The sequence below is a fragment of the Pelophylax lessonae genome (genome assembly GCF_965119305.1).
Source record: "Pelophylax lessonae genome assembly, chromosome: 2".
Lineage (NCBI taxonomy): Eukaryota > Metazoa > Chordata > Amphibia > Anura > Ranidae > Pelophylax > Pelophylax lessonae.
This window is the reverse complement of record NC_138769.1, coordinates 590297925-590306791: the sequence shown is the minus strand read 5'-3', so window position 1 is coordinate 590306791 and position 8867 is coordinate 590297925.

Sequence of the window (8867 nt, the reverse complement as noted above, 5' to 3'; positions counted from 1 at the left end):
GCTGCCTGTTCCATACCCCCCCTACTCCTCATCTAGCCTTTTAGGGGTACAAACAATAGTAATTGGGGCCTAGTGTGGTTGTGTACGTGTGATATACATACACTTTTTTTGGATCATATTTTCTATTCCGCTATTTAATCAAAAACCTTTGGGGATCAGTTAAATTGGGGGATAGTCTGTGTTGGTACGTGTGAGAGAGATCCACCTTTCCAAGTTGTTGGGGTTCATCTCATACTTCTGAAGGTTTGAGGGTGCTGCCTGTTCCATACTCCCCCTACTCCTCATCTAGCCTTTTAGGGGTACAAACAATAGTAATTGGGGCCCAGTGTGGTTGTGTACGTGTGATATACATACACTTTTTTTGGATCATATTTTCTATTCCGCTATTTAATCAAAAACCTTTGGGGATCAGTTAAATTGGGGGATAGTCTGTGTTGGTACGTGTGAGAGAGATCCACCTTTCCAAGTTGTTGGGGTTCATCTCATACTTCTGAAGGTTTGAGGGTGCTGCCTGTTCCATACTCCCCCTACTCCTCATCTAGCCTTTTAGGGGTACAAACAATAGTAATTGGGGCCTAGTGTGGTTGTGTACGTGTGATATACATACACTTTTTTTGGATCATATTTTCTATTCCGCTATTTAATCAAAAACCTTTGGGGATCAGTTAAATTGGGGGATAGTCTGTGTTGGTACGTGTGAGAGAGATCCACCTTTCCAAGTTGTTGGGGTTCATCTCATACTTCTGAAGGTTTGAGGGTGCTGCCTGTTCCATACCCCCCCTACTCCTCATCTAGCCTTTTAGGGGTACAAACAATAGTAATTGGGGCCTAGTGTGGTTGTGTACGTGTGATATACATACACTTTTTTTGGATCATATTTTCTATTCCGCTATTTAATCAAAAACCTTTGGGGATCAGTTAAATTGGGGGATAGTCTGTGTTGGTACGTGTGAGAGAGATCCACCTTTCCAAGTTGTTGGGGTTCATCTCATACTTCTGAAGGTTTGAGGGTGCTGCCTGTTCCATACCCCCCCTACTCCTCATCTAGCCTTTTAGGGGTACAAACAATAGTAATTGGGGCCTAGTGTGGTTGTGTACGTGTGATATACATACACTTTTTTTGGATCATATTTTCTATTCCGCTATTTAATCAAAAACCTTTGGGGATCAGTTAAATTGGGGGATAGTCTGTGTTGGTACGTGTGAGAGAGATCCACCTTTCCAAGTTGTTGGGGTTCATCTCATACTTCTGAAGGTTTGAGGGTGCTGCCTGTTCCATACTCCCCCCTACTCCTCATCTAGCCTTTTAGGGGTACAAACAATAGTAATTGGGGCCTAGTGTGGTTGTGTACGTGTGATATACATACACTTTTTTTGGATCATATTTTCTATTCCGCTATTTAATCAAAAACCTTTGGGGATCAGTTAAATTGGGGGATAGTCTGTGTTGGTACGTGTGAGAGAGATCCACCTTTCCAAGTTGTTGGGGTTCATCTCATACTTCTGAAGGTTTGAGGGTGCTGCCTGTTCCATACTCCCCCTATCCTCCTAGCCTTTTAGGGGTACAAACAATAGTAATTGGGGCCTAGTGTGGTTGTGTACGTGTGATATACATACACTTTTTTTGGATCATATTTTCTATTCCGCTATTTAATCAAAAACCTTTGGGGATCAGTTAAATTGGGGGATAGTCTGTGTTGGTACGTGTGAGAGAGATCCACCTTTCCAAGTTGTTGGGGTTCATCTCATACTTCTGAAGGTTTGAGGGTGCTGCCTGTTCCATACCCCCCCTACTCCTCATCTAGCCTTTTAGGGGTACAAACAATAGTAATTGGGGCCTAGTGTGGTTGTGTACGTGTGATATACATACACTTTTTTTGGATCATATTTTCTATTCCGCTATTTAATCAAAAACCTTTGGGGATCAGTTAAATTGGGGGATAGTCTGTGTTGGTACGTGTGAGAGAGATCCACCTTTCCAAGTTGTTGGGGTTCATCTCATACTTCTGAAGGTTTGAGGGTGCTGCCTGTTCCATACTCCCCCTACTCCTAGCCTTTTAGGGGTACAAACAATAGTAATTGGGGCCTAGTGTGGTTGTGTACGTGTGATATACATACACTTTTTTTGGATCATATTTTCTATTCCGCTATTTAATCAAAAACCTTTGGGGATCAGTTAAATTGGGGGATAGTCTGTGTTGGTACGTGTGAGAGAGATCCACCTTTCCAAGTTGTTGGGGTTCATCTCATACTTCTGAAGGTTTGAGGGTGCTGCCTGTTCCATACTCCCCCTACTCTAGCCTTTTAGGGGTACAAACAATAGTAATTGGGGCCTAGTGTGGTTGTGTACGTGTGATATACATACACTTTTTTTGGATCATATTTTCTATTCCGCTATTTAATCAAAAACCTTTGGGGATCAGTTAAATTGGGGGATAGTCTGTGTTGGTACGTGTGAGAGAGATCCACCTTTCCAAGTTGTTGGGGTTCATCTCATACTTCTGAAGGTTTGAGGGTGCTGCCTGTTCCATACCCCCCTACTCCTCATCTAGCCTTTTAGGGGTACAAACAATAGTAATTGGGGCCTAGTGTGGTTGTGTACGTGTGATATACATACACTTTTTTTGGATCATATTTTCTATTCCGCTATTTAATCAAAAACCTTTGGGGATCAGTTAAATTGGGGGATAGTCTGTGTTGGTACGTGTGAGAGAGATCCACCTTTCCAAGTTGTTGGGGTTCATCTCATACTTCTGAAGGTTTGAGGGTGCTGCCTGTTCCATACTCCCCCTACTCCTCATCTAGCCTTTTAGGGGTACAAACAATAGTAATTGGGGCCTAGTGTGGTTGTGTACGTGTGATATACATACACTTTTTTTGGATCATATTTTCTATTCCGCTATTTAATCAAAAACCTTTGGGGATCAGTTAAATTGGGGGATAGTCTGTGTTGGTACGTGTGAGAGAGATCCACCTTTCCAAGTTGTTGGGGTTCATCTCATACTTCTGAAGGTTTGAGGGTGCTGCCTGTTCCATACTCCCCCTACTCCTCATCTAGCCTTTTAGGGGTACAAACAATAGTAATTGGGGCCTAGTGTGGTTGTGTACGTGTGATATACATACACTTTTTTTGGATCATATTTTCTATTCCGCTATTTAATCAAAAACCTTTGGGGATCAGTTAAATTGGGGGATAGTCTGTGTTGGTACGTGTGAGAGAGATCCACCTTTCCAAGTTGTTGGGGTTCATCTCATACTTCTGAAGGTTTGAGGGTGCTGCCTGTTCCATACCCCCCCTACTCCTCATCTAGCCTTTTAGGGGTACAAACAATAGTAATTGGGGCCTAGTGTGGTTGTGTACGTGTGATATACATACACTTTTTTTGGATCATATTTTCTATTCCGCTATTTAATCAAAAACCTTTGGGGATCAGTTAAATTGGGGGATAGTCTGTGTTGGTACGTGTGAGAGAGATCCACCTTTCCAAGTTGTTGGGGTTCATCTCATACTTCTGAAGGTTTGAGGGTGCTGCCTGTTCCATACCCCCCCTACTCCTCATCTAGCCTTTTAGGGGTACAAACAATAGTAATTGGGGCCTAGTGTGGTTGTGTACGTGTGATATACATACACTTTTTTTGGATCATATTTTCTATTCCGCTATTTAATCAAAAACCTTTGGGGATCAGTTAAATTGGGGGATAGTCTGTGTTGGTACGTGTGAGAGAGATCCACCTTTCCAAGTTGTTGGGGTTCATCTCATACTTCTGAAGGTTTGAGGGTGCTGCCTGTTCCATACTCCCCCTACTCCTCATCTAGCCTTTTAGGGGTACAAACAATAGTAATTGGGGCCTAGTGTGGTTGTGTACGTGTGATATACATACACTTTTTTTGGATCATATTTTCTATTCCGCTATTTAATCAAAAACCTTTGGGGATCAGTTAAATTGGGGGATAGTCTGTGTTGGTACGTGTGAGAGAGATCCACCTTTCCAAGTTGTTGGGGTTCATCTCATACTTCTGAAGGTTTGAGGGTGCTGCCTGTTCCATACCCCCCCTACTCCTCATCTAGCCTTTTAGGGGTACAAACAATAGTAATTGGGGCCTAGTGTGGTTGTGTACGTGTGATATACATACACTTTTTTTGGATCATATTTTCTATTCCGCTATTTAATCAAAAACCTTTGGGGATCAGTTAAATTGGGGGATAGTCTGTGTTGGTACGTGTGAGAGAGATCCACCTTTCCAAGTTGTTGGGGTTCATCTCATACTTCTGAAGGTTTGAGGGTGCTGCCTGTTCCATACTCCCCCTACTCCTCATCTAGCCTTTTAGGGGTACAAACAATAGTAATTGGGGCCTAGTGTGGTTGTGTACGTGTGATATACATACACTTTTTTTGGATCATATTTTCTATTCCGCTATTTAATCAAAAACCTTTGGGGATCAGTTAAATTGGGGGATAGTCTGTGTTGGTACGTGTGAGAGAGATCCACCTTTCCAAGTTGTTGGGGTTCATCTCATACTTCTGAAGGTTTGAGGGTGCTGCCTGTTCCATACTCCCCTACTCCTCATCTAGCCTTTTAGGGGTACAAACAATAGTAATTGGGGCCCAGTGTGGTTGTGTACGTGTGATATACATACACTTTTTTTGGATCATATTTTCTATTCCGCTATTTAATCAAAAACCTTTGGGGATCAGTTAAATTGGGGGATAGTCTGTGTTGGTACGTGTGAGAGAGATCCACCTTTCCAAGTTGTTGGGGTTCATCTCATACTTCTGAAGGTTTGAGGGTGCTGCCTGTTCCATACCCCCCTACTCCTCATCTAGCCTTTTAGGGGTACAAACAATAGTAATTGGGCCTAGTGTGGTTGTGTACGTGTGATATACATACACTTTTTTTGGATCATATTTTCTATTCCGCTATTTAATCAAAAACCTTTGGGGATCAGTTAAATTGGGGGATAGTCTGTGTTGGTACGTGTGAGAGAGATCCACCTTTCCAAGTTGTTGGGGTTCATCTCATACTTCTGAAGGTTTGAGGGTGCTGCCTGTTCCATACCCCCCCTACTCCTCATCTAGCCTTTTAGGGGTACAAACAATAGTAATTGGGGCCTAGTGTGGTTGTGTACGTGTGATATACATACACTTTTTTTGGATCATATTTTCTATTCCGCTATTTAATCAAAAACCTTTGGGGATCAGTTAAATTGGGGGATAGTCTGTGTTGGTACGTGTGAGAGAGATCCACCTTTCCAAGTTGTTGGGGTTCATCTCATACTTCTGAAGGTTTGAGGGTGCTGCCTGTTCCATACTCCCCCCTACTCCTCATCTAGCCTTTTAGGGGTACAAACAATAGTAATTGGGGCCTAGTGTGGTTGTGTACGTGTGATATACATACACTTTTTTTGGATCATATTTTCTATTCCGCTATTTAATCAAAAACCTTTGGGGATCAGTTAAATTGGGGGATAGTCTGTGTTGGTACGTGTGAGAGAGATCCACCTTTCCAAGTTGTTGGGGTTCATCTCATACTTCTGAAGGTTTGAGGGTGCTGCCTGTTCCATACTCCCCCTACTCCTCATCTAGCCTTTTAGGGGTACAAACAATAGTAATTGGGGCCTAGTGTGGTTGTGTACGTGTGATATACATACACTTTTTTTGGATCATATTTTCTATTCCGCTATTTAATCAAAAACCTTTGGGGATCAGTTAAATTGGGGGATAGTCTGTGTTGGTACGTGTGAGAGAGATCCACCTTTCCAAGTTGTTGGGGTTCATCTCATACTTCTGAAGGTTTGAGGGTGCTGCCTGTTCCATACTCCCCCTACTCCTCATCTAGCCTTTTAGGGGTACAAACAATAGTAATTGGGGCCTAGTGTGGTTGTGTACGTGTGATATACATACACTTTTTTTGGATCATATTTTCTATTCCGCTATTTAATCAAAAACCTTTGGGGATCAGTTAAATTGGGGGATAGTCTGTGTTGGTACGTGTGAGAGAGATCCACCTTTCCAAGTTGTTGGGGTTCATCTCATACTTCTGAAGGTTTGAGGGTGCTGCCTGTTCCATACTCCCCCTACTCCTCATCTAGCCTTTTAGGGGTACAAACAATAGTAATTGGGGCCTAGTGTGGTTGTGTACGTGTGATATACATACACTTTTTTTGGATCATATTTTCTATTCCGCTATTTAATCAAAAACCTTTGGGGATCAGTTAAATTGGGGGATAGTCTGTGTTGGTACGTGTGAGAGAGATCCACCTTTCCAAGTTGTTGGGGTTCATCTCATACTTCTGAAGGTTTGAGGGTGCTGCCTGTTCCATACTCCCCCTACTCCTCATCTAGCCTTTTAGGGGTACAAACAATAGTAATTGGGGCCTAGTGTGGTTGTGTACGTGTGATATACATACACTTTTTTTGGATCATATTTTCTATTCCGCTATTTAATCAAAAACCTTTGGGGATCAGTTAAATTGGGGGATAGTCTGTGTTGGTACGTGTGAGAGAGATCCACCTTTCCAAGTTGTTGGGGTTCATCTCATACTTCTGAAGGTTTGAGGGTGCTGCCTGTTCCATACCCCCCTACTCCTCATCTAGCCTTTTAGGGGTACAAACAATAGTAATTGGGGCCTAGTGTGGTTGTGTACGTGTGATATACATACACTTTTTTTGGATCATATTTTCTATTCCGCTATTTAATCAAAAACCTTTGGGGATCAGTTAAATTGGGGGATAGTCTGTGTTGGTACGTGTGAGAGAGATCCACCTTTCCAAGTTGTTGGGGTTCATCTCATACTTCTGAAGGTTTGAGGGTGCTGCCTGTTCCATACTCCCCCCTACTCCTCATCTAGCCTTTTAGGGGTACAAACAATAGTAATTGGGGCCTAGTGTGGTTGTGTACGTGTGATATACATACACTTTTTTTGGATCATATTTTCTATTCCGCTATTTAATCAAAAACCTTTGGGGATCAGTTAAATTGGGGGATAGTCTGTGTTGGTACGTGTGAGAGAGATCCACCTTTCCAAGTTGTTGGGGTTCATCTCATACTTCTGAAGGTTTGAGGGTGCTGCCTGTTCCATACTCCCCCCTACTCCTCATCTAGCCTTTTAGGGGTACAAACAATAGTAATTGGGGCCTAGTGTGGTTGTGTACGTGTGATATACATACACTTTTTTTGGATCATATTTTCTATTCCGCTATTTAATCAAAAACCTTTGGGGATCAGTTAAATTGGGGGATAGTCTGTGTTGGTACGTGTGAGAGAGATCCACCTTTCCAAGTTGTTGGGGTTCATCTCATACTTCTGAAGGTTTGAGGGTGCTGCCTGTTCCATACTCCCCCTACTCCTCATCTAGCCTTTTAGGGGTACAAACAATAGTAATTGGGGCCTAGTGTGGTTGTGTACGTGTGATATACATACACTTTTTTTGGATCATATTTTCTATTCCGCTATTTAATCAAAAACCTTTGGGGATCAGTTAAATTGGGGGATAGTCTGTGTTGGTACGTGTGAGAGAGATCCACCTTTCCAAGTTGTTGGGGTTCATCTCATACTTCTGAAGGTTTGAGGGTGCTGCCTGTTCCATACTCCCCCTACTCCTCATCTAGCCTTTTAGGGGTACAAACAATAGTAATTGGGGCCTAGTGTGGTTGTGTACGTGTGATATACATACACTTTTTTTGGATCATATTTTCTATTCCGCTATTTAATCAAAAACCTTTGGGGATCAGTTAAATTGGGGGATAGTCTGTGTTGGTACGTGTGAGAGAGATCCACCTTTCCAAGTTGTTGGGGTTCATCTCATACTTCTGAAGGTTTGAGGGTGCTGCCTGTTCCATACTCCCCCTACTCCTCATCTAGCCTTTTAGGGGTACAAACAATAGTAATTGGGGCCTAGTGTGGTTGTGTACGTGTGATATACATACACTTTTTTTGGATCATATTTTCTATTCCGCTATTTAATCAAAAACCTTTGGGGATCAGTTAAATTGGGGGATAGTCTGTGTTGGTACGTGTGAGAGAGATCCACCTTTCCAAGTTGTTGGGGTTCATCTCATACTTCTGAAGGTTTGAGGGTGCTGCCTGTTCCATACTCCCCCTACTCCTCATCTAGCCTTTTAGGGGTACAAACAATAGTAATTGGGGCCTAGTGTGGTTGTGTACGTGTGATATACATACACTTTTTTTGGATCATATTTTCTATTCCGCTATTTAATCAAAAACCTTTGGGGATCAGTTAAATTGGGGGATAGTCTGTGTTGGTACGTGTGAGAGAGATCCACCTTTCCAAGTTGTTGGGGTTCATCTCATACTTCTGAAGGTTTGAGGGTGCTGCCTGTTCCATACTCCCCCTACTCCCTCATCTAGCCTTTTAGGGGTACAAACAATAGTAATTGGGGCCTAGTGTGGTTGTGTACGTGTGATATACATACACTTTTTTTGGATCATATTTTCTATTCCGCTATTTAATCAAAAACCTTTGGGGATCAGTTAAATTGGGGGATAGTCTGTGTTGGTACGTGTGAGAGAGATCCACCTTTCCAAGTTGTTGGGGTTCATCTCATACTTCTGAAGGTTTGAGGGTGCTGCCTGTTCCATACTCCCCCTACTCCTCATCTAGCCTTTTAGGGGTACAAACAATAGTAATTGGGGCCCTAGTGTGGTTGTGTACGTGTGATATACATACACTTTTTTTGGATCATATTTTCTATTCCGCTATTTAATCAAAACCTTTGGGGATCAGTTAAATTGGGGGATAGTCTGTGTTGGTACGTGTGGAGAGATCCACCTTTCCAAGTTGTTGGGGTTCATCTCATACTTCTGAAGGTTTGAGGGTGCTGCTGTTCCATACTCCCCTACTCCT